The sequence below is a fragment of the Mesoplodon bidens genome, assembly GCF_964165515.1.
Source record: "Mesoplodon bidens genome assembly, contig: HAP1_SCAFFOLD_123, whole genome shotgun sequence".
Lineage (NCBI taxonomy): Eukaryota > Metazoa > Chordata > Mammalia > Artiodactyla > Ziphiidae > Mesoplodon > Mesoplodon bidens.
The window spans coordinates 1514478-1541800 of NW_027672190.1; the positions used below are offsets into that span (position 1 = coordinate 1514478).

Below are 27323 nucleotides of genomic sequence, written 5' to 3' on the forward strand. Positions count from 1 at the left end.
GGGAACTAAGATCCCATAAGCTATGTGGCACAGCCAAAAAAAAAAAAAAAAAAAAAAAAGAAAATGTTCCTTGGACATGACTACCCTCTGCTGCCATTAGAGGGACTTGGGATCCTGTTGTTGTATGAAAACCATTAGTTGTAAGTATTTTCAATATGATAATTTTCAATATAATAGCACAGAAAATATTAAATCAACTCATGTACTCGCCTTTCTTTTCACATTCAGACAAACTTGAATATGAAATGTGAATCAATTTTTAATGTTCCACGGTATGTTATTATTTTCATACCCTTCCTTTGGCTGTTGCACCTTCTTCAGTAAAATCAATAGTGGAAATAGCATTATTGACACGTACATAAACACAACCAGACCTAGAAAAATGGACAAGAGAGTATCAGCCGCTTAACATTGTTCATCTCCGTCTTCTCCCTCACTGTCATCGTCACAACAAAAGATGTCTCGAAACAGGAAGACTGGCTTGGGGGTTGCCAGAGTCTGGATCTCAGTCCCGTTTTTCTCCATCTTCTTCTCTAATTTTTCTTTAAGCAACGGTAGACTAGTCTCATGAAGGTAGTCTATAATCTCTAAAGAAAAGAAACTGAATCTTGAGATGATCTGACAAAGCCTCTTCCCAAGGTCAAAGGACGGACGGCACAGATGATGACAATGCATTGTTACTGGCACTACTGTGTGCAAGACCTGGCTCTAACTGCTTTATTCATAGTCACTCATTCAATCCTCTCAAAAATGCTGTGAGGTAGGCACTATTGTTCACCCGTGTTTCAAATGAGGCATAAAGACATGAAGCTCATCCAAAGTCATAGAGTCAGGAGGGCGAAGCCAGGATTCAAACCCAGGAAGTGCTGTCCGCTGAAAGCAAGGAGCATTTTGTCACACACTGCAGGGTGCAGTGTTACCCGAACCAGTGGTTCCCAAACAATGATGCTGGGCAGGCCACTGGCGACTCATCTGTGAGCTTGTTAGAGAAAAATCTAGCCTCTGGACCCAGACTAGAGACTAGGATCGACTGGGTCTGGGATGAGACCCAGGTATGTATCTTTTTTCCCAAGTTCCCCACCTGACTCCGATAGTCCAGGTTTGGGAATTACATATGTAAACCACCTACAAATGGCTGCAGAGAAGAAACTGTACCTCCAGTTTTTTGTGCATCAGTGTGTGTGCAGGCATGTGGTGTGAGCATGTGTGCTGTGCAATCCAGAAGCACTCGCAGCTCCTCACCCAGTGCTTGCTAAACGCCCGGCGGCCTGGTGACCACACTTCTCAAGCTCATTATCTCATTTAGTACTTTTGAAAGTCCTGTCAGGTAGGGGTTATAATTTGCCAATTTTTACCATTTTCCATTTGAAGAATCTGAGGTTCCCAAAAGTCACTACCCAAGGTCACACTACCAGCGTGTGTCCCCATATGCTGCGTTTTTAACTATTCAGATATCGAAAATACTGACCTGGAAAAGTCTTCTTCTGCCAAAACGGAACACAGGAAGCTTTCAGCTTATAAAATTTACTTTGGACATAAGATGGAGGAACACCCCTTTAGAAAGGAAAAGGTGTCAAAAAGTTAGTGGCAGTTTAAAAATTAATCATTTCAGTCCTGTGTACTAAGTGCATTGATTGAGAGGTGGTCTACAGACCTAAGCAGCTTTCTTAATCCTCATGTCTACACATGTGAGAAAAATAAGACATGTATGAAAAGCTATTGTTCATCTGGTTAAACACACACACACAAAAGGAAGAAAAACAGAAGTACAACAACACGGATTCTGTCTAAACTAGAATAATCTAAACTACCAGTTGAGAAGACAAGGTGTAACACTAGCTCACAGGGGCTGATGCTAACATTGTCTTCAGCCCCACCCTGAGGGCTCTCCGCAGAGCAACAAATAACCCTCACGACCACTCTGTGTGGGGCCTCCTATGCTTATCCCTCGTTTTGGAGATGGGGAACCCAAGAGAAGATGCCCAAGATCTTACAGTGAATAGGGGGGAAGGGCTGGGACTTCAATTGGGTCCACTCCAAATTCTACTTTTTTCTTTCTTTTTTTTTGATATCAGTGTTTTTTAATGGAAGTATAGTTAATTTATAATGTGTTAGTTTCAAGGGTACAGCAGAAAGATTCAGTTGTACATATATATATATATATATATATATATATATATATAAAATATTTTCAGATTTTTTTCCATTATAGATTATTACAAGATATTGAGTATAGTTCCCTGTGCTATACAGTAGGTCCTTATTGTTTATGTATTTTACATACTGTAGTGTGTATATGTTAATCCAAGCCTCCTAAGTTATCCCCCTACCTCCCGCCCGCTAACCCTTTGGTAACCATAAGTCTGTTCTCTATGTCTGTGAGTCTATTTGTGTTTTGTAAGTAAGTTCATTTGTATCAGTTTTTTAAAGATTCCACATATAATTGATATCCTATGCTATTTGTCTTTCTCTGTGTGGCTTATTTCACTTAGTATGATCATCTCTAGGTCCATCCGTGTTGCTGCCAATGGCAACATTTCACAAATCCTACACTCTTAACCACTACCTTCAGGCTAACTATATATTTGTCACAATGCAAAAGCAGGGGTCGGGATTTTTTACTTTACAAAGCTAAATAAAGTGGATGCTTACGATATTCTGGTGAGTCAAATCCACTTTTCATTTACAATAAGTAGGACAGAAACAACCACATCTTAAATATTTTTTTAAAGTGAAAATCACTAACTTCACTTCCTGGGCACTCATTTCCTAAGCCACAAAAGTGTGGCATATTTGTTTCAGTAATTAATTAATCTAGTTGTTATATGATTAGTGGGAATAACTGGATCTGCTAGGTATGTGGAAGTACAAGATGGCTGGGCTCTCTCTGCCTCTTCATGGCAGCAGCTGCCCGCCGCGTGTGCATGGCATGACACGCACTGTCTCCTTGCTGTCGTCCTCATCACGGTGCTGTTACAACGCTGCGCAGATGAGGAAACCGTGACGCAGAGGCAAGTGAGGGAATGACCTGCCCAAGGCTGGCTAAATTATGAGCAGAGTCCCAGGACTTGATGCCCGGTCCACCTGACTGCAAAGCCCAAGATCTAGGGCATCTATGCCTTCCCTCTTCCCACAGCACCCCACACACAGGTTGTTCTGCAGATCAAAGCTCAGGCTTCAAGAAGTAACAATAACTGACCTGGACATTTTCAAACGAAGTAGGTGTTACATCTCATTAGGTGGAGATGCTTTCTTTAAAATCCTGCCTAAACAATTCACAAGGGAGGCTTAACGAACCTGAAGAGATCGAACTTCTAATTTAATTATTTTCACTGTTTTAATTCGTTATTAAAACTTTGAGGATGTACTATTTCCAATGGTATTTGACTGGATGCCATGATGTCTGTTTTACAGCTTTGAGATTTCTAAACCTTAACCAGAACAATCAATATTTAAGTATATAATTCTACTTAAAATCATTAAAAACCCATTTTAATTTAAGAAATGTGATCTGAGGCAATGTCACAAGATACACAAACATTTATTGGAAAAGTCAGATTTTTCAAAAGGGGTTTGATATTACAAAGGGAGGGACCTGTCGACATGAATACTTCTTAGGATGGGAGTTGGTGGGGTACACAGCAGGACAGCCTTCCTTCAAAGCCCCTAACACCCTCCCCTCTCAGGGACCCACACCCAAGAGCTGGTGACCCACCCCTGAGACGAGCTAGAAGAGGAAAGGGTTTGGAACCATGGGCATGTGTCTGTGACTCCCAACAGGGCCTGACACGAAAAGATTCCAATTCTCCAAGTTAAAAAAAAAGGACTGATTGTTCTTTGTCCATAATCCCAAGGTGTAAATAACTAACCAGCAGAACCAGTTTACACCCTTCCTAATGGATCAGTGACAACCTCACGCCAGCAGCCACGTTTCTGAAAGGCAGCCAGGTTGTGGCAGCCCTGTTCCCCTCAGCACCCTTCCCGAACTAAAGGCCAGACAGTCCCTCAACATCCCCACCTCCCAAAGCCCACCAACCCCTGAGCCCTGTGATGCTCAACAGTTTGCATTGCTTAGAGGGACTGTGCTTTGCCAGCCAGCTCTCTGTTGCTTGGCCAGCAGTGAACTCAGGTCTTCAGAGTGATGGCCTCTCCTCCAGTGGCAGGAACTGATTGAAAATGCAAGGACCATAGCAATGAAGACAGACAGTGACAACCGATGAAATCTCACTCCTCGGAGGAGAAATGCAAAGGAACAGCACACCGAAACCACTGAGGCAAATCCGAAGAGGAACAGGAGCTTGATGTGGTCTCAAAATATCTCCCCGTGGCCGTTTCTTTTCACCAAGAGAAAAACTTACTTTTCTACAGTGGGGCAGTGTGGCAGAGGCCGCCAGAGCCAGGGGATCAAAATCAGAACCACATGCCTCATGATGGGATGTGACCTGGTGACACAAACACAGCCTCCCCCGTGACTGATTCCCGTGTAAAATACAAAACCCGAATCTAACAGTGAAGAAGCGTCTGACAAACTCCCCAGCTGAGGCAAGTTCTCCACAATGACTAGCCTGTATTTTCCCACAATTTCAACATCGTAGAAGACAAAGGCATTAACAGATACACACTACTGTATATAGAATAGATAAACAACAAGGACCTAGTGTATAGCACAGGGGACTATATTCAATATCTTGTAATAACCTATAACGGAGGGACTTCCCTGGTGGTGCAGTGGCTAAGAATCTGCCTGCCACTGCAGGGGACATGGGTTCGAGCCCTGGTCCAGGAAGATCCCACATGCCGCAGAGCAACTAAGCCTGTGCACCACAACTACTGAGCCTGTGCTCTAGAGCCCACGAGCCACAACTACTGAGCCCACGCGCCTAGAACCCGTGCTCCTCAACAAGAGAAGCCACCGTAATGAAAAGCCCACGAGCCGCAATGAAGAGTAGCCCCTGCTCGCCCCAACTAGAGAAAGCCCACGCGCAGCAATGAAGACCCATCACAGCCAAAATTAAATAAATAAGATAATAAATATATTTTAAAAAATCTATAACAGAAATCATTTTGCTGTACACCTGAAACATTGTAAATCAACTATACTCCAATAATTAAAAAAAAGAAAAGAAAAGGCAGAACAACTCTGCTGTTTAGAAGACTCTAAGGAGACAGATCCTGGACTGGATCTTAAATCAGGGGGAAAGTGTTATAAAGGACAGGACTGGGACGCTGGGTGAAATTTGCATGGGGGCTGTGTTTTAGACAATAGTAGTGCATCAGTGTCAGGTGCCCTCAGTACGATCACTGTGCTGATGCAGAATAACAGCCTTGCTGAGGACATGGCGTCCACCACTAACACTGAAACGGTTAAGGGAAAGAATTCTATTCCCTTGTAGAAGGGAGCGGGAAAGGGAGGGATGATAAAGTCAATGTGGCAAATGGTAAAAGGCTAATTATGGGCAAAGGGACCATGGGTTCTTCATCCCAGTCATAGCTGGTGTGCTCCATGAAGCTTTTAAGAGACTCTGCACACATTTCATTCACTCTTCTCAGGTGTCTTTGGGTGGAGGTGGTGGTTGGAGCGGAGGGAGGACTGGTCTGATTTACCTGGTCTGGTACGTAGACAGGGTGTTCCCAATACATATATACACAAATACAATTTATAGATGAGTTCCATAAGCAGCAGGAATTTCAGTCCTGTTCTTCAAATCTGAGAGGCATTTATTAGAACTCCTCTCTGATTTTTTCATTAGATTAATATTAAACAAATGGCCTTACCCTATGGTGCTAGCAAGATCTTCCCAGTCTATTTCATTAACATCTTCCACATTTATTTCATTCAACCTATGAGCAAAAATAAAAATTAAGTTTTCAAGCCAAAAATCAACAGGATCCACATCTTCATGGGCTCACAGAATATTAAGAGCTGGAAGGCCTCAGCGTGTTCACCCCTGCTCCAGCTCCCCTGTTACACAGGCCCAGTGTCACTGGCATGCTAACCCAAGGTCAGCCCAAGGTCTTGGGGTGAGCTACAGACCAAAAAATCACCCTTCCTCCTCCTGAGCCCTTTGCATCTCCCACCAAGCCTAGTAAAAAACACAACTTCACAAGGAACTATATTAAATATGCTGTGATAAACCATAATAGAAAAGAATGAAATATGAAAAAGAATATATATATGTATAACTGAGTCACTTTGCTGTATAGCAAAGGTTAAACACAACATTGTAAATCAACTATACTTCAATTAAAAAAAAAAAAAACACAGGGACTTCCCTGGTGGCACAGTGGTTAAGACTCCACACTCCCAATGCAGGGCGCACGGGTTCGATCCCTGGTCAGGGAACTAGATCCCACATGTATGCCACAACTAAGAGTCTGCATGCCACAACTAATGAACCTGCCTGCTGCAACTAAGACACGGCACAACCAAATAAATAAATACAATATTAAAAACCAACCAAACAAACAAACCAAAACACAACTTCACCATTCAATGTAGACACACAAGAGTAGTATACATGTGTACTCAGCACTTACTAAGTGACAAACACTGGGTTAAGACCTTGATACCCACTAATCCATTTACCCTCAACACCACCTGATGAAGCTAGGGGATTATGTCCTTTCCACAGGCCAGGAATCAGGGTTGAGAGCTCGGGTCATTGGCTCAAGGTTTCATGACTCATAGGTGGTACCCACATTGGAACCCAGGCCTGCCTGACGTGAGATGCCCTCCTTGGCTCTGCTAGTCTCTGCTGTCTCTGGTAGAGGAGAAAAACCCCAGCCACGCCAGCGTGGAGAACGAGGAAGCGCACCAATGAAGGAGAAGCAGGCTTCCTGACAGAGCGCAAGAATAATGAAGCTGGACAGGGCGGCCAGAATCCAAAGGTTTCTTCTGCTCTTTGCTGTTCCTCATTGGACATGAGGCCAGGTCCACTAGACTCGCAGTCTTTGTAAAACAGTTCTGTGTCTCCCTGTCGATCAGGGGAGGGAGGACTCTGCACGGACCAGGAACTCAAAGACAAAACTAAAGACCAAGCAGCAGTGACGCCAACTAATGCATGCTAGAGAGCAGTAGGGCTCGGCCTGAAGTATTTACCTCCATTTTCCAATGGACAGAAGTAAGCAATGTCTATGTGAAAGCCTTAAAGACTCAAAGAGCTATGTTTATTGAGTGCATGCTACGTTTTGCATGCATTATTTCATTTCTTCGGCCAATAACACTAAGAGGCAGGTACTGTTATTATCATCCTCATTTAACATGAACAAACCAAGAACTAGAAAGGCAGGAAACACATCCAAGGTCATGCACGTAGAAAGTGCTGGAACAGGAATATGAACCGTGGTAATCTTACTGCAGATTCTGCTGTTTAACAATTACTCTTTGGCTAGAGAGGAAAACGGGTAAAATATCGTCACTTTCTATTTCTGTACCTTTCAATGAGGTTGATCTTGGCCTGTAGGGCATTAAGTCCCCGGTATACGTCCCGACCATTTGTCCTCTTCTTGGTTAGAATTTCCGTCCTACATTGGAAGAAAGAAAAACAGTTTATTTTCGGGGTAAAGTTTCCATTAAAATGTCCTTTGTTTTCCTCATTTAAATTGTCCTTATTCAGAACCACTTTATAACTTTTGCAACTCATCACAGCTAAGATTTACCACCATCAAGAATATACCTTTTTAAAAGTTTTTTAAAGTGGGAGAGGGTAAATAAAGAGATAGAAAGTTGATGGTTATTGAAAATGAGTGATGGATACAAGGAGTTCTAAGTTGGTGTGTGTTACACAATTTCCATAATAAACAGTATAATAAAAGGGAGGAAAAAAAAAGAATAAGCCTGCTTGCAGGTGCTAAAGGATGCTGTGTAGACTCAATTTATTTTTGCTTGTTTATCAAACAGAGAGATATTGCTCTTATTACCATTATAGCTGCTGAAACACCAAACTACACAGATTTACTAAAGTGATCAATGACTCCATGATTCCTCTAAGGCCCCAAGTTCAAGGCTGAGGGAAAGGGTTCCCTGAAGTTCCTAATGAGAGAAGCAGCCCAATTAAAAATATTTAAAAAGTGCTTCTCTTGAAGAGTGAAATCTGTCACAATCTGATGGACAGATCATGAGCTGTGACATTTACTTTCTTGAGCAGGGAGGTACATGAGGCACACACAGAGAAACTGAGAGTTTTTACGAATAGCCGCCCATGTTCACTGGTTTGAAATGTACCCGCTGATGCCATTTCAATGTTTCATGAAGTAAACCTATGCTCAGCATTCAAGTTTCCTACTTTTTTCTTCAAATTAAAAAAGAACCCTTGCATGTTATTTAATTATGCTGATTCTGAAGCACGGCTCCCCTTCATCATTTCCTTTTTAAGACACTGACATATCATCTTCCAACCGAGGCTTTATAACCCACTCCTTTTTTAAAAGTAATTAATTAATTAATTAATTATTTTTGGCTGTGTTGGGTCTTCATTGCTGAACGTGGGCTTTCTTTAGTTGTGGCGAGCAGGGGCTACTCTTCATTGCGGTGCATGGGCTTCTCATTGCAGTGGCCTCTCTTGTCGCAGAGCACGGGCTCTAGGCAGGTGGGCTTCAGTAGTTGTGGCACACAGGCTCAGTAGTTATGGCTCACAGGCTCTAGAGTGCAGGCTCAGTAGTTGTGGCACACGGGCTTAGTTGCTCCACGGCATCTGGGATCTTACCAGGCCAGGGATCGAACCCGTGTCCCCTCCATTGGCAGGCGGATTCTTAACCACTGCACCACCAGGGAAGCCCCCACTCCTTTTTTTTTTTTTTTTTTTTTTTCGGTACGCAGGCCTCTCACTGTTGTGGCCTCTCCCGTTGCAGAGCACAGGTTCTGGATGCACAGGCTCAGCAGCCATGGCTCACAGGCCTAGCCGCTCCGCGGCATGTGGGATCTTCCTGGACCAGGGCACGAACCCATGTCCCCTGCATCGGCAGGCAAACTCTCAACCACTGCACCACCAGAGAAGTCCCCACTCCTTTTTTTAAGCCTAAGATATAGGGGTAGAAAGGGCTCTGGTTCCTCCATACTACACACTTCCCCCCCAAAACATGATCTGTCCTTATTTCCTGAGGGTAGTCTTCTAGTAAGATAAATATTCTACAGCAGAACTGTAAGGTATATAAACAATACTCAGTATAATCTAGCAGTTTGCTTTTAACGTACAACATGCCCACTCTGGATTTCATTCTTCTTTAATGGTCAAGATGACAGAGCCCCCTTTATGCAGGATGATGGAGCCCCGTTTATACAGGAGACCTGGGTCGTGGGCTGTAGAACCACTGCTTCAAGCTGTCATGTTGCAGCTGAAAGTTAGCTCGGAATCCCTCCAGGGCTGGGAAAAGCTACGTTGGGCAAAGAACATGCAGCAACATCTGGACCGAAACTACTTCTTCATGATGGATGTACCTAAAGATGTTCTAGGATGAAAGAGTATGACTGCCCTGCTTTGGATGAAGACAGAGGAACTGCTGAATTAGAAAGCAAAAGTAAAAAGGTGGAGGTATTACTGATCACTACACTTGTGATTTCCCTCCTAAATATCCAGACGTTAATTTTGTATTTCTTTCATGCTATAAATAGGTAACAATCTTGTTTTATGAAGAAAGGGACAGAGTGAAGAAATCAGAAGTCAATATTCAATATTAAAAAGATTCAAGTTCTGTTTACAAAACAGAAACAGACTCACAGATACAGAAAACAAACTTATGGTTACCAAAGGGGAAAGGGGGCAGGAATAAATTTGAAATTGCAGATTAGCAGATACAAACTACTATATATAAAATAGATAAACAACAAGGTCCTACTGTACAGCACAGGAAACTGTATTCACTATCTTGTAATAAGTTACATTGGAAAAGAATCAAAAAAAATAATATATATGCACAACTGAATCACTTAGTACACCAGAAACTAACACAACATTGTAAATCAACTCTACTTCAATTAAATAAATAAATAAATAGAATAAAAAGGTCCAAGTTCTTTATGAAGAAGCCACACAATGAATCAGGGGTGGTTAAATGCTAACTTAAATCAGCTTTCGATATTGAAGTGGTTGGAGCAGTGGATTAGAGAGGATCATTCTTGACCTACTGTAAGGCTTTCCACGTGGTAGTTACAGATATTCTTAGTAACCTCAGCAGTCCACCCCTCTCCGGAAGTTGCTGAGAGAGGGGCAGGGAATGCTTCTTGTTGAAATTTATGTAAGAAGCCTCAAACTTACCACTTACTTTGACACTGCATCCAATTCCTGGTTTCCACTTTTGCCTCCACTTCTACCCAGGATATGCCTTTGTACAGTTTTTCCCAAACAACTGACAGGCGACCTTCAGGATTCTCTTGGAGTTTAGAATCCATCTCGTTTAGCTCCTGGGGAGACATTTCCTTTAGAATCACTTCTTCAACAGCCTTGATTAGTTTCTGGGTGTCCGTCTTGCTCCAAGCACCATGAGTTCTTTCTGTTGACATAAAAGGATGGTCTTGAAGTTGCTCATCTATTTGCTTTCAAACACAATATTAACAACAAAATGATGATGAGGGGTATCTGTCATTTGACATCTCTCCAAACCCACAGAAGCTACAACACCAAGAGTGAACCCTAATGTGGACTGTGGACTCTGGGGGGTTAAGATGTGTCAAGGTAGCTTCACGGATTGTAACAAATGGACCACTCTGCTGGGGGGTGTTGAGAATGGGGGTGTGCCGTGCATGTGTAGGGCAGGAGATAAGTAGGAAGTCTTTGTACCTTCCTCTCACTTTACCTGTGAACCCAAAACTGCTCTAGAAAAATAGTCTTTTTTTCCCTTAATTTATTTATTTTCTTTATTTTTTTGGCTGTGTTGGGTCTTAGTTGCAGCACATGAGATCTTTGTTGAAGCACGTGGGATCTTTTGTTGCAGCGCAGGCTCTTTGTTATGGTGCACGGACTTCTCTCTAGTTGTGGCGTGTGAATTTTCTCCCTCTAGTTGTGGTGCATGGCCCCTGTAGTTTGTGGCATATGGGCTACAGGGTGCGTGAGCTCAGCAGCTGTGGAACACGGGCTTAGCTGCCCCGCGGTATGTGGGATCTTAGTTCCCCGACCAGCGTCCCCTGCATCTGAAGGAGGATTCTTTACCACTGGACCACCAGGGAAGTCCCAAAATAAAGCCTTTATAAACAAAAAGGTAAATCAGACACTTTTCAGAAGACAATGGGCAACATCTCAATTACACAAACATAAAACTATCAGTTATGCACTTCCCTGGTGGTGCAGTGGTTAAGAATCCGCCTGCCAGTTCAGGGGACACAGGTTCGAGCCCTGGTCCAGGAGGTTCCCACATGCCGGGGAGCAACTAAGCCCACGCGCCGCAACTATTAAGTCTGTGCTCTAGAGTCCGCGTGTCAGAACTACTGAGCCCTTATGCCACAACTACTGAAGCCTGCGCACCTAGAGCCCGTGCTCTGCAACAAGAGAAGCCACGGCAATGAGAAGTCCGTACGCCACAACAAAGAGTAACTCCCGCTCGCCACAACTAGAACAAGCTCGCGCGCAGCAATGAAGCCCCAACGCAGCCAAACAAAACAAAACAAAACCAAAAAAACTATCAGTTACATGCAAATCAAAATGAAACTACGAAAGTGGCCATAGTTTCCTTTTAAGGACCAATCACACTCACACACACATACACACACACACACACATACACAACCAACTGCAAAGAAAAAAAATCCTTTCTTAATGCAATCTTTTTTTTATCTTCGAGAAAGCTGTTCTTCCTGTTTCTAAGAGTAATACCTACTGCAAGAAATTGTGAGGTTCCCAAACATTTAGTGGAAAGAGAATAACCAAACGACTTTCATGTTATATAAATAACTCTCCCCAAGAGTTTCTGGAGTGAAATTAACAGCTACAATGGCGTCACCACAGTACTTGATGAAGGCACCTGTGAATTTCTTTTTTTCTTTCTTTTTTTTACATATTGCACTCATTAAGCTATTTTTTTTAATTAAAAAACATTATTTGGCTGTGTTCGGCCTTAGCTGCAGCACGTAGGACCTTCGTTGTGGCACACAGGTTTCTCTCTAGATGCAGAGTGTGGGCTTAGTTGCTCTGCAGCATGTGGGATCCTAGTTCCCTGACCAGGGATCAAACTCATGCCCTCTGAAGTGGAAAAGTGGATTCTTAACCACTGCACCACCAGGGAAGTCCCAGCACCTGTAAATTCCTAAAGCCAGTCCTTGGTGCAGGGCATCAAAAGCTTCTATGATTCGCTCTTCTTGTCTACATGCTCACAGTCATGCTAAGGAAGAGGCCGCAAGCTGGAAGGCTACAGATATCTTCGATCTGGCCTACAGAATGTTATTGTTACTATTTCCCCAATAACAATTTGGATGAATATTTAAAAATCAAGAGAATCCCAAGAGGGTTTTCCCTGGTAGGGCAGTGGTTAAGAATCCGCCTGCCAACGCAGGGGACACGGGCCCAATCCTTGGTCTGGGAAGATCCCACATGCCATGGAGCAACTAAGCCCATGCACCACAACTACTGAGCCTGCGCTCTAGAGCCCACGAGCCACAACTACTGAGCCCATGTGCCACATCTACTGAGCTTGCGCTCTAGAGTCTGTGCGCCACAACTACTGAAGCCAGCGCGCCTAGAGCCCATGCTCCACAGCAAGAGAAGCCACCACACTGAGAAGCCCGCACACTGCAACAAAGAGTAGCCCCTGCTCACCGCAACTAGAGAAAGCCCACTCACAGCAACGAAGACCCAACACAGCCATAAATAAATAAATAAATAAATAAATAAATAAATAAATAAATAAATAAATTTATTTTAAAAAAGAGAGTCCCAAGAAAAAAAAGATCTTGATTTCACACACACGTGCAAATCCAGATGTTTGCTTTACTTCTTGGAAACTGGCAGAATTGGCTGTGCTGAGTCTTCGCGTGGCACCGGTGGCCAGAGTTGGTGGCACAAAAGGTGTGGTCTCCACCACCTCAGAGTTTACCACGTGCGGACATGCAGACGCCTTGCTGGGACCCGCTGCACGGCTCTGCCTGCAGGGCCGGAGCATGTGAGCCTCTGGGCTGAAGCTAACACCCACTAAGGACTGTCTTCTGAAAGCAACTGGGGACTTTTTAAGGTGAAGAATATAACCAAGGAAGCTTTTTATGAAAGAAGAGAACAGACAAGAGACGACTGACACTGGCTTTGGGAAACGTCCCTGACTAACAGGCCCTCCCTTTGATGGTTTCCCTGGTCACCTGGGGGAAAGGACCTTGGTGGCCCAGGTTCTCCTGCCCACCGGCTGAGTGGGTTTCAGTTTACCTGGCAGTTGGAGTCACACTGAAAGCTACTGACATAACGTGTGGCAGAAATCAGTCTGGTGAATAAAGGCTGCATCAATATGCATGAAGAAATAAATGAATCAGTAAGAGAATGGCTGAAAGAGTGATGACTCTCTCAGAAGACAGGCCTGCAGTGATGCCTGGGCCCTGGGCCACTGTGGGCTGATTTGTTCACCAAAGTGGGCTCTAGAGACCACGACTTACAACTGCTGATCTGGGAGAACTTCAGGGCCACAGAGAGGCTACTTCCAGACATCATCTCGCCAATCTTTCTCCAGTCGTTTCCATGGAGGGACTGGTATATCTTTAGCTTCTCGGTATCTCCTTTGCTATACCTTAGAGGAAGGGAAAACAGATCACAGCTAAGCATTAACCACAAGCTTAAAACCACTATTCTCACTGCAGCACGCTGCGACGCTGGGAGAAGCCGTATAGGGCGGGCTGTCAGGAAACCTGCTCAGCGCAGTCCTACCAAGGTCCTGAGCCCAGATACTTCCTGTCTCGGCATCGCAACCATGAGCACCCTGTAAGTCAGTCACCGCAGTCCCTGGCTCACTTACACAGAGGCCAGGGCAAATAATCTGATCATGCTATTCCCCAGCCAAATCCATAAAGGCTTCACACAATAAAACCCAAACTTCTGACTGTGCCTGCAAAGCTCGGTGCTCCCTAAGTTCAACCCTATTGGCCTTATCGGCCTTTCTCACCTCGAAGCCTCTGGACCTGTGTTGGGAATGGCCTCCCTCCACCGCTGGAAAGCTCCTGCAAGCTCTTCAGAAGCAGCTTAAATGGTGCATCTTCAGAGAGGGCTTCCCTGACCACCTGGTTGGAGGTGTCCTGCTGTCCTCTCCCACAGGACACTCTGCTGCTCTCTCACTGCCCCCGTCACCACTGGCAACTGTACGCTCGTGGCTTCCCTGGTTTATCTGACCCTTCGTCTAGGCCACCACTGGCCAATGGAAATATGAGCCACAGATGTCATTTAGAATTTTCTAGTGGTCAGGTGAAAATTAATTTTATTAATTTTTTTAAAGATAATTTATTGGCTCAGGCAATTGAAAAGTCCAGATACAAGTGGGCCCTAGGGTGAGCTTAATCCAGGAGCTCAGTCAAATCACCAAGGACCACTTCCCACCATTCCACTCTGCCTTCCATGTGTTTGGGGGTTTTATTTAGCGGCAGCATGCGGCATGTGGGATCTTAGTTCCCCAACCAAGGATCAAACCCACACCCCCTGCAGTGGAAGCACGGAGTCTTAACCACTGGACAACCAAGGAAGTCCCTAATTTTATTTAGTTTTAATGAATTAATAACATATCTTATTTAACTCAATATACTAAAAATGCAGCCATTTCAACATGTAATCAGAACCTAAAAGTATGAATGAGACACTTTACACTCTCTTCTCCACACCAAGCCTTCTAAGTCCATTGTATACTTCACTCTTCAGCGCATCTCAGCTTGGACTAACCACAGTTCAAGTGCTCCATGGTCACATGAGGCTGGTGGTCACATGGATGGACAGCACAGCTCTGGAGGGGAAGTCCTCGGAGGGTGGGGACCCTGTCAGTTTTCTACACTTTGGAACCCGGTAATGCTTGACAGACAACAGGTGCTCAATAAAGATGAGACAGGGACTTCCCTGGTGGCGCGGTGGTTAAGAACCTGCCTGCAAATGCAGGGGACATGGGTTCGATCCCTGGTCTGGGAAAATCCCACATGCTGTGGAGCAACTAAGCCTGTGCGCCACAACTACTGAGCCTGAGAGCCACAACTACTGAAGCCCGTGCGCCTAGAGCCCATGCTCCACAACAAGAGAAGCCACCGCCATGACAAGCCCACAAACTGCAACGAAGAGTAGGCCCTGCTCGCCACCACCAGAAAAAGCCCGTGCGCAACAACAAAGACCGAACACAGACAAAAATAAAAGATGTGACAGATGCCTTAGCACAAATCGGTCACAGTTTAAGGAAGTTAAGAGGCAGCAATCCCACATAAAAGCAAATACATTAAAAGAAAAGAACTAAAGTGCACTATAATATATGCAGATTTTGAGATTAAACATCTTAAATGTTAAAGGGAAAAAAAGCCATCATTATGACATTTTATAATTCCTTTTTGGTGGGAAGGAAGAGGGGTCAGAAGTGGTAGTTTATGTTATTACTAATGCAACACAAAAGCAGCCCTAATAAAATACTAACCATTTCTAATGAGGATGATCCACAACTACCGGGGGACAGTAAGATCCTAGCATTCTCAGAAATGGATCTAAAATGCAGAGCATGGTGAACAGAGATGCGAAATCCTTCACCATTAAGAATCAAGCTTTTTAGCAGTTTCCTTTATAAGGCAAGCAGGGTCTTCCTGAGATTTAAAACAAGACTTAAAAGTACCCTTGAAGCAACAAAAAAGAGGACATGAGAGAAAAACAGAGTGTACGAAAATGAGGAAACAGGTGTACTGACCTCCATGGCCCCTTGGAGCCTTACAATTCTTTGATTTTTGACTTTCTATGGCTTTTTCACTTAAGAGTTCCTTAAGTTGGAAACATACTTTAAGGGTAAATGGTCAGCACAACACAAGTAATATGGTACCAGTGAATGAACTTTATTATCAGAATGACAGACCTTCATTATTTGAAAAATGCCATTTCCCACAGTGATGTAACAGGTAGAAAAACAGGTTACCTCATTCATTTACCAAAAGCATCATTTTGGTCCCACTTAAAATGTCACCCTTAGTGAATTTCCTTAAAGTACATGGCGGGGGCTTGGGAAAAAGAGAGGGCAGGTTTCAGTCTGTGTGGAGGCGCCTTTCTTCTACTTCCGGTTTATTTCTTTTGGTAAAATTTTTAAAAAGAAGCCGAGGTCATATCAATGTTACGTTCTGATAGTACCTATGTCCTGATTCAAGATCACGGCGCTCAGTAGGACCCAACTGGCCGTGACAGATTCACTCCATCTGCCTCCTGGAAGTGAGATCAGTAGTTGAGCCCTAGGTGGCTGTCTGGGCCCTCAAGGGTAGGAGCTGATGCTTTCTCCCTCATCCCTTTGTCCTTAAGCAGAGTGCTTACCCACCACTGACGCTCAGTCTACATTTGATTTATTTGGAATGTTGGAAACAGAACATAATTGGGTATTTTATTTAGGAAAAAAGGGAGGACAGAAAGGCTACCGCCACATGAAGCTCTGCATTGATGTTACCGAATCACACTTAAATGACCTCACACAAATGCTCACCCCCACCTTCAAATATTTACTGAAAACCCAAAGCACTGGGCTCAGTGCTGAAGGGCACACATCACACTGAGAAGGAAAGTCTGGGTTCGCAAGGAGCTTACAACTTAGGAGACTGCCGAGAAAACTGCACAGGTGACGCTAAGAGGCAGCGCGTGGAGAATGCTACAATTGACAGCATAAAGTAAAAGCCAGGGATTTAGAAAGGGGAAGATGACAGAAGATTTATTCAAGAGGTGGAAACTGAAAGGGACTTTGGAGACATACACCTGACGGCACATCTGGTTTCACACACGAAACTCTTCACGATTTTGTTGTGTACGTTTTGATTTACAGTATCAGCAAAGACTAGAGAAATGCTCTGCTCAAGTTTTTTCTTACCTGCCTTTGTAATTGTTGACATCAAACATCTTCTTTGCTCGACAGTATATGAGTTTCCAGGGCCAGGCAATGCCCTTACCTAAAGTCGGAAGAGAGGTGGTCAGAGGGACAACCGGAGCGTGGCATGAAACACAGTCACAATTATAAAAGAAACCCAGAAGGGCCCCTTTTTACAGCACACGCTATCCTAGACCCCAGGTGGAGGGTGCGGTTTCCTATGTCCTGCAGAGAGCCGTCTTGGGGAGCAGATATACAAAATCCCCAGTTTCCGTGGCCATCTCTGGAAACTAGATGCTTAGTATGTAGGGGCTCTAGCTTCTGTTCTGCTAAATTCACGGAAAAGACCCTTATTAGGCAAAGAGCTTTTACCGTAATCTGGAGGTGGAGGACACACTCCAGCAGCTCCCCATAAGATAAACAAAAAAACTTTGCAATTGAATAAGCTTCTTCCTGCTTTGCCACTCTAAAGATGAAAGGATCCCCCAGCAGGGGCTCACTGTTCTGTTTTCCTTTGTGCATTTCACCTAAGAAATTATTCTCTTTAAATTCAAGAGAGATTTTTTTTTCCAGTCCAAACCTACATTGCTTCGTGACCTTCTAACTTCCCCAGGATACCTCCAAGAGGAGGGTTCCAGCTCAAAGCGCAAAAATGGCTCTACTTAAAAAAACGTCTGAGACTCTGGTGTATACCAGAGTACTTTGTGCAGTGTATGCAAAAAATACACAATAGAGGTCAAGAAGAGAAACCAAAACCGTAATTGTTACCAAGTAGGAAAGCTGGAAGCTGATCATCTAATTTGTTAGAAAATCTGTAAAAGCACTATCCTTGGGAGACGTGAACACATTCCAAATCCCTGAACGTATAGGCTGGCAATAAAAATACTATTAACGTAGCAGCGGCTAACATGCACTGCATGTACTGGACGGGCCAGGCATTGTGTTCAATACTCACCATGGTTATCTGTGCAAGGCTGGAAGGCTGCAGATGGTCAAAGAGGCCACAGTTCTAAACTTACCAACGTGCAATCTAAACGAGTACTTTCTTTTTAAGTCGGTGATTAGAGATTTCTCCTCTGGGTATCTGTCTGTGTACAGCAGCTTGTCTGCATTCTCGATTCCTGTCAGAGACAGAAATTCTCGCACATTTTTCTCTAACTGCTTATTTTCCTTCACGGAAATCTTGCCAAATTTAATAGCGACACCTAGGATTTGGGGAAGGAGAAAAAGGTACACAACTGTCAACAATGAATGAAAGTGAACCACCGTTTTGTCTTTAGCAATCACAACAGCACCCGTCAGCTCCTCCCCACCTATCGGGGAGCAGCCCCTACTTGTGCCCTTGACATTGGCTCTCCTGCAGAGTTCGGCCAAAGCCACACTGTCCTCCCAAAGTCTTCCCTGGCCATCCTACTCCAATGTGACCTTTCTTGTGTCATCAATTCCTTTTTACACAGTTATTTAAGAAATAAATTAACAGTAATAGATATTCATTAAAAATTCAAACAGTGTTGAAATAAAAGTTTAAAAGAAGCGCCCCCCCCCACTTCACTATCCTCTGCCCCTCCTCCCCCCAAGGCAGTGCTGGGAACTGGGTGGCACAAACATGAACATGTATATTCTCTACGAATATATGTTGGGGGGAGGTGGGGACAATGTCACTGCAATTTACGTTCTATTCCTCGTCATAACTCAAAGCACTCAAGTCTCATTATTATTGACTGCATTACACAGTACATTTTCCTAATCTTAAACTTATTTTAAAAATCTTTTATCACTTGCAGTACACAACCTTACATTTGTAGTTCATTCTGAAACCCAATAAGCTTTCTGGGAGGTTCTTGTAACACAGTGAAATCAAGAAGGAGACCAAGCTGGGTGTTGCCTGAAGCCATGCCCACTACAACCAGCTCACCCTCAAATTAATATCCTTGAAATTACACCTCATCAAAGCTGATGATGTTGATATGCGTGTTTTAATTTGATTTCACTTGTGCCCCCGTCCCAGTGTCTCAACCACTTAACCTCCTCCCCCTCTTCTTCCGGGCTTGATCTTCTAGTCTGTGGATCACCTGGATCCATTAGTCCCGTTTTTCCTCGCCTCCCCTACCAGAAGTTGGGCACAGAGGAGGAAAACTAGTGCACTTCAGTTTGGTAATTTTACAGTGCAGATAATGATTCTGGAAGGAGATAAAGCTGAAAGTAGCTAAGGGATGCTCTTTGTGAATCTATAAATATGAACCACTCACAAAAGAAAGTCAGGGCTAGTTACGCATATAGAAAAGTTCAACAAATATTCAAGTCCCACAAGCTTACCCTGGGCTTTAAATTCTTTAAAGCGTCCCAAGTCATCCCGATATATTCACTTAATTGTAGTGGCAGCCCTCTCCTTGATATCAGGGAGGAACTCCTGGAGCTGCCTCACAGTGGAATCCAAATCCACGTCTGAATTATCTGAATCTCTCGAACCTTCAGATAAATATTTCGTTTCAGGATCTTTAGCCGACTCCAAATTGCTTTCTTCTTCATTTGTGGGTTCTAATCTAAGGAGAAAAACTGGATTGATTAACACTGACAGGTCACGTGCCCTAATGGCTTTCAGATTCTTTCCTTACAGTGACTCTCCCTTTGACTACGACAGCATTAAAGCTGGAAGGGATCTTGGAGTTGATTCCGTCTGTGATGTCTGAACTCTTTAATGTAGCTTTACTAACTTGGATACACCTCAGAGGCTGCCTGGAAGGTAAACATGTCGCCTTAAGCCCTATTTCCACCAGGCATTGCTTATGTTACTATTTCTCAACTGTATTGTTTCAGATATTGACTTCCTCATAAGCTCAGCCCTCTTCTACACCCATGGATACTCAAGACACCTCCCCCCGACCAATGAGTTGTTTTATAATAATGGTTACTAATTAGTTAAGTCAATATTCAGGGTTTACATCGTTACAATTGCTTCCTTGCAGTTAACAATGGCCACATATTTTCCCCTTGGCAGTATAAAGAAAACATAGTCTTCTATGTATCTATCACTAATTCATTCCCACAGACTTTCTGCCAGATGTGCAAAGGTGTTCTTAGCCAAGGGCATCAGCTAACCACCCAGACAGGAAACTGAAACAAAACAAAAACAAAAACAAAACTGTACGTATTTGTCTGAGCAAAGGGTCAACAGCTTTCACAGGTCCACAGCCCCATACAAGTTAAGAACCACAGGCCGAGAACATTCCTGCATCATTATCAGTGATCTAAAAATGTCCCCAAAGAGAGGGCACAGAGGATGATGTGAGTTGGGCCCTCTGCCATTTAACTTCTATGTGAAACTATTTTGAGCCAGGACAATCTAGCAAATGTAAGAACGTCACAGAGTAGAAAAGGGGAGAAAACCTGTCCCAACTCCCAGGAACTGAAATAAAGTGCTTCAAAAAAATTCCTGCATCTACTCATCGGCCAGGATACTTAAATGATAATTATATAAAGAACGATATCTAAGTTTCTTTTATTAGGGAGAACCCTAAGTCAAGTTTTTTTCCTGTTCTGTAGCATTCTAAGTTCTCTGATCCTTTCTCCTCTCTCTGTACATATAGACAAGGTAATTGTGGGGTCTTAAAATTCTTTTTAAACTTATACATAGAATTTCAGGGCTGAAATAATTCTTAGTGAAAACAGACTGTAACTGCCTTATTTTGTACATGAAGAACGCAAAGTACCTGCCAAGTTACTCAGTTAAATGTGCACGACATCCTATACATTCGATGGTCTATCTCTTTATGATTTCTGCCCCTTCCTATGGCCGTGCTGAACAAAGAGGTAACGGGCAGACTTCACACCCAAGACGCACACCATCAGAAGGCTCTACACCCACACGTTACCTCTGCACCTCTTCCGAACAGGCCTGGGGTTTCTCCTCTTGTGGCCTGGGTTTCACACTTTCTTCAATCAAGGTACCAGTACCTTCCACTGAATCAAAGCGCGTGTCCTCAGAGCTCGTCCTGAGCACTGAAAACTCACCAGCAGGTGCCACGGCAGTATCAACAGAAGATCTTCTCTTCCTTTTCTTAGACTTTTTCTTAAGGCCACTGGACTCCTGATTGCCCCCTGCAGTCCCGACCGCACCAATCACTTGAGATCCCTCTGAGTATATGTTCTCAGCGCTCTCAGGCGCAGGCAAGGCCTCGAATTCCTGGTCACTTGGACGCTTCCTCTTTCTTGTCTTAGACTTGCTTTGATCTGCAGACACTGGTAGTTGTGCGATTTCACCTTCTTGGCCCATGGGAGGCTGGGGTTCCTGCTCTTGGGATTCTGATCTGGGCAGGGTGATGCTTGCACCCAGACTCTCCTGGACAGCATCACAGGACCTGACTTTCCTCCGATGTTTTTTTATGCTTTTTCCCCCGAACTTTATCATGCAGTTCTGACTCATTTTCACGTGACTTAGTAACTAAATGTGCTTCAGGCCCTTTTGTTGACTTTTGCCGCTTGCTTACATCAATGTAAATGACATCGACATGCTTTCTAAAATTCTTGGGTGTGTTCACAATGTTTTCTTTTTTTTTTTAATTCTGTCTCAATTATCCTTTATTTGTAGTTTACCTTGAATTACTCTGGTAACCTATCGAAGTTTTTTTTTTTTTCTCCAATTCGTGCTGTCTCGGCGCACGTACGTGTCACCAGCTCTTTTTTTTTTTTTTTTTTTTTTTTAATTTATGGCTGTGTTGGGTTGGGTCTTCGTTTCTGTGAGAGGGCTTTCTCCAGTTGTGGCAAGTGGGGGCCACTCCTCATCGCGGTGCGCGGGCCTCTCACTATCGCGGCCTCTCCCGTTGTGGAGCACAGGCTCCAGACGCGCAGGCTCAGCAATTGTGGCTCACGGGGCCAGCCGCTCCGCGGCATGTGGGATCCTCCCAGACCAGGGCTCGAACCCATGTGTCCGGCATTGGCAGGCGGACGCTCAACCACTGCGCCACCAGGGAAGCCCCCACAATGTTCTCTTTATCCACCAGGATGTACACAATACCTGTTTCCTTATAGACTCCCAAAGCACCTTTTCTTCTCTTTTTATTCTTTTTCGGTATAGAAGTGGTCTTTTCAGGATCATCACACATTTCTGATTGCTTCAAAGCAGAAGAAACAAGATGCTGGGCATCCTTTCTCTTTTTTTTTTACCCTTAGTTATGTCAGCCGGTTTCTTTGCCAGGGAGGAGTCTCTGAATCTTTCATGGGGATGCCTCCCATGTCTCTCCTTATGTACAGAATGCTTGATCTTTTTCTAGACGAAAACTGGAGTGTGGGTTTCCAATCTGCTTGATCCTCCTTCCATTTTACTCCTATAGGGAAACAGAACCACATGGTTTCTTTTTGCAGAGCATTTTAAACATTAGCCTCAGGAGGAAAAAAAAAATCACACAAAAACGAAACTGCAGGACAAATGGCAAGCCTGGAGTCATGATTATAAGTTTTCCATTATTCTAAATGTGTAGCAAGCTCACTGTAATTCACTTGTCTGGTTCCATTGCCTTTATGATATGGAAAAAATATAGTTAATTGAGAACAGTGCTCTGCCATGATCGGGCCCTTGTTCCCCCACGGCCTCATCTTCTACCTCTCCTCTCAAACTCTGTTGCTCCAGCTACACGGGACTATTTTTTTTTTCGGTTCCCCAAACATGCTCCAATCCTTTCCCTGGCTTGAGGTCTTATAAATCACGACTCCCTCACTCTGGGCCGCTCTCCGCTGTCTCCTACCCCTCCCTGCCTCCTTTCATCCTTCAGAGCTTGGCTTGAGCATCGCTTCTTCCAGAAAGCTTTAAAAGAATATAAACATTATGATACCATGCATCCTGAGTTAAGACAATATAAATGTTATGATGACGTGTATATTGAGTTAAGAGAATACATACATGATGATGCCATGTATGTTACATTCAAAACACAAAATCGTTTCATGTATCTTTTCTGAATGGATACATATGTAGTAAAACTATGAATAGAGCATGGGGAATATAACTGGTAAATTCAGGGATTAGGGACAAGTAGAGAGCCAGTTACTCTTATATCTTCAATCTTTTATTTCTTAACTGGAGTAACGAGTACAGGGGTATTTGTTATATTTTTGTCTACTCTTATTTGTCTACTCTTTTAAAGTGAACTGAAATAGTTCACTTTCTAAAAAGCAAGGGGCAGAACAAGAATACAGACTCCTTTCACTGAAAAATAAGCATTAAGGACTTCCCTGGTGGCGCAGTGGTTAAGAATCCACCTGCCAGTGCAGGGGACACGGTTTCGAGCCCTAGTCCAGGAAGATGCCACATGCCACAGAGCAACTAAGCCCTTGCACTACAACTACTGAGCCTCTGCTTTAGAGCCCATGCTCCACAACAAAGAGTAACCCCCCGCTCGCTGCAACTAGAGAAAGCCTGCGGGCAGCAACGTCGACCCCACACAGCCATAAATGGATCAATAAATTTATTTTTAAAAAATACAAGCGTAAAAACAAGCAACTGAAGGATGTAAACATACTGTTTCAAGTATTTACCAAAAAGAGAGAGAGAGAGAGAAAAGAAAGAAACCTTTCCTGACCCTTTGAGCTTGGTCCATTCCCCAAATGCTATACTTTCATAGCAAACTATTTTTCTTTTGTAGCATTTAGCCCAGCTGTGGTTCAGAGCGGGAACATCAAGTATCCACTGACCTCAAACTAGTAGATCGCATCTTTGAGAAAGAGGCTGAATGGGCCTTGTTAGTGTCCAACAAAATGTCCAAGTTCTGCAATAAGTTGGAATGAAGTTTAATAAGGCTCCAATGTCAATTCTTATACAGAGCACGTGCATCCTGGAGTTTAAGTACAGGAATAGAAATGTACTTCACAAAAGACATGGTTAAAAATATAATTTTACAAACACATCTTACAACTCTCCTTGCTCCGTATTGCTTCTGGGTTTCAATTTTTAAGATTTTATTTCTCTGCGACTAAAAGTAATACTAAAGGTAATACGTTTACATGGTTCAAACATCAAAATAATCTGTCCTTATTTTCCCTCCTTTCTCACAGAGAAGGCAGCATCTGTATATTCTGATCTGCATTTTGCTATTTTCACTTAACAACAGATCCTGGAGACCTCTCTGTGTCAGTGGTCTTTCAAGTCTGAATGCTTAAGCACCTTTTCTACCAGAAGGTACCTACTTTCTCCTCGGTAGTCAAGAAGCTATAAGAATTGTCTAGCTGGAAGGATGGGGAATAACAAACATATGGACTGATACCTATAAGCCAAAACTACCAGCCTCAGGATCTCACCTCCAACGGAGGCAACAGGAGCTTTGGTTAAGGCCTTCCTCCCTGGTGTCACCCAGAGATGCACAGAAACCCCTTCTTAACCCACTTCTTTGCAGCTTCCATCTCCAAGACACGCCCCCTGAGACTGCTCCAGTTAGAGTGCCTATGACCTTAGAGCCACTAAATTCAAGAGATACTTTCCTGGCCCATCTTTCAGGATCTCTCTCTCTCTCTCTCTCTCTCTCTCTCTCTCTCTCTTTGGCTGCACCACGTGGCTTGGCGGAATCTTAGTTCCCTGACCAGGGATCGAACCCGTGCCCCCTGCAGTGGAAGCACAGAGTCCTAACCAATGGACCACCAGGGAATTCCCTCAGGATCTCTCAATAACAATGAACAGAGCAGATAATTCCTTTTAGTATTTTTACCTTCCATTAGTTTCTTTCTTTCTTTTTGTAAATACCTTCTATGCTTCTCCTTCTGGTCTCTTGAACTCAGCACCACGTTTTAAATATATAGTCACGTCCCACTAAAACCTTCTTATGGCTTCTCCATTATTCTTTGTAAGTTTATTTATTTTATTTTATTTATTTTTGGCTGTGCTGGGGCTTCGTTGCTGTGTGTGGGCTTTCTCTAGTTGCCGCGAGCGGGGGCTACTCTTCATTGTGGTGTGCAGGCTTCTCATTGCCATGGCTTCTCCTGTTGCAGAGCACGGGCTCTAGGAGCGCAGGCTTCAGTAGTTGTGGCGCACAGGCGTAGCTGTTCTGAGGCATGTGGGATCTTCCTGGGCCAGGGCTCGGACCCGTGTCCCCTACACCGGCAGGTGGATTCTTAACCATTGCACCACCAGGGAAGTCCCTCCATTATTCTTAAAATAAAGTTCCAAATCCTTACAGACCTACCATGCCCTTCATGAGCTAGTCTAGTCCATGCCTACCCCTCCACCGCTCATTTCTCCCTGGGTTTCAGACATCCTGTCTTCTTTCCGTTCCCAGAATACACCGTGATCCTTCTCGTTATCAGGGACTTTACAAAAGCATCTCATTTCCCCAGGAATGCCTTTCCTCCGTTACCTTTCTGCGCTATAGCTGGTGTAAGTTTGAAACTCACTTTCTCTCATCACTTCTGGGTCCCGCCTTCTCGTTACAATGTTTCTCAACAATCCAGCTGCTTGCCTACTGCACTTCGCTCCGTTGGGACAGAACCGGCCTCCTAAGGGCTGGGATCTTCTCGTCCGTCTGGCTCCCAAATGATTCCCCGGCATTCGATATGTATGGATATACATTTACTCACACTTATTCGGAACATACCACTTCCCGCCTTTCAGGGACGTGCCCAAGCCTGGTCCCGATCCCCTCCCCACTTTGGGGTGCCCTGGAGACCCTGCTCTGCCCCGAGGTGGGCGTTCCGGGGCTGAGAGGGAGGAACGAACGAGAGGTTCCCGAGTGGAGGGGCCTGGAGCGGCTGCGGAGAAAACAGGCGCCACCCTCATCCCTGGGGACCTGGGCCAAAGGCGGGCCTCCGGGGAGGTGAAGACAGCAGCCACACACCTCTCGGTCCAGACACGCCAACTGGGAAAAAAGCCGGAGCAACTATAAGGCGCTTTCACTTACCTTCCGAACGCGTGGCCACCTGCCTTCCAATCCGGAAGTGCTGGTGTGGCGAAAGCGGAAGTGGGTGTGTCACTTCCGGCCCGCCCCCTTCGGCATCGCCCTGCCGTAGCAGCTCGCTGGCTGTGGGGCTGTGACTCGCGTCGTTTTCTGCCCAATTTGCTCCCGGGCTTGTGGCGAGTGGGGTGGGACAGGGTAGAGCGGGATCCTAAAACTAAGAAAGTGGGACAGAGCCCTTCCGCCGACTTGCTTTTTCGTGCATGCATGCCATTTATTCAACAGCTTTTTTTGCTGAGGTCCCTCTGCAGTCTAGGAGTGAACAAGATGCTGAGGGCTAACCTGAGGAAGACAGAAAACAAACTAATCAACCAAGATAATTTCAGATTATCCTCTAAGGAAAATAGATCAGAGTAATGTGATAGGGAGCGACTAGGGACAGTGAGAGCTAGGTTAGATAGTAAGGAAGGCCCTTGGACGAGTGACAGTTGAGTTCTAAATGAAAAGGGTGAACAAAAATCGATGGAAGAGTGTTCCAGGCTGGGAGCAAATCCAGGGGCCCTGAACTTGGTTGCTGCAGGAACTGAAAGAAGGCCAGGGTAGCGGGAGCACCGTGAGTGACGGGGACAGAGGTAAAGGGTGAAGTCAGGGGATGGCAGGGGGTCAGCGGTGTGGAGTCTAATGCATATTGAACTTAGGTGGAGGTTAGAGGTAGAAGAAACCTTGAAGATCTATTCCGATTCTCCCATTTCCACTGAGTCCTGAAGAAACTTAGCTTATGATTAAAAGTAAAGCTTTAAGCAGGCCATCAAGTCGAGGCCAGTATACATGCCACCCAAACTTTTAGTCATACTGCATAGTGAAGACAATCACACCAGCAAAGAGATTTCTCATGGAATCCTATAACAACCCCCTGTTTTAGGAAATCTTTATTAGGTAATATCAGCCTTACTTTGTGGATGAGAAAACTAGGGCTTCATGTAACTTGTCACAGGGGAACTTATGTGGCCCCAGCTAGGATTCAAACCTGTGATCTTCCTACTACTGCAGTATCCTGCGCCTTGCTGCACCACCTGACTTCCTCTGTGTGAGCTGCCAAGCAGCTTTGATTAAAAAGTGCACAACACGCACTTATGTGAAAGTCTGAAAGTGAAGCAGACTAGAGAAACCATAAAGCGTACATCATACACCTGTCACCACCCAAGGGCCTCTTCAGGCCTTGGATGGACAGTCAGAAGTCTGTCTGATTTGCTCTGGAAAGGCAGTGCTGGTGTTGTCCACTGTTGCTGTGCAAGGCCGTGCAGTGAAGGTTTGTTGTCTGTGCAACTTCTCTGTGGTGAACCCTTTACCCAGAGCCTTGTGGATATTTGCACATTTAATGAAGATGATAATGATGGGTGAATGACGGCACTAAAGGCTGGAACTAGAAGGCAGACTAGGGATCATCCAGGCTAGTGGTTCCCAAAACACTGCACC

The 27323-nt window shown here is 44.3% G+C and overlaps 1 pseudogene across 1 annotated transcript; it reads right to left on the bottom strand.

The window, feature by feature from the left end:
- Nucleotides 1-405: 405 nt before the first annotated feature.
- LOC308610498 (transcription termination factor 1-like) lies at nucleotides 406-22291 on the bottom strand (annotated as a pseudogene). Its single transcript has 12 exons — nucleotides 22138-22291; nucleotides 21954-22078; nucleotides 20847-21512; nucleotides 19291-19517; nucleotides 17994-18179; nucleotides 16978-17056; nucleotides 13565-13695; nucleotides 10254-10488; nucleotides 7435-7524; nucleotides 5776-5841; nucleotides 1469-1554; nucleotides 406-587 (listed from the first exon to the last, which is right to left on the bottom strand). The product of its transcript is annotated as a transcription termination factor 1-like (transcript).
- Between the last annotated feature and the right edge of the window lie 5032 nt (nucleotides 22292-27323).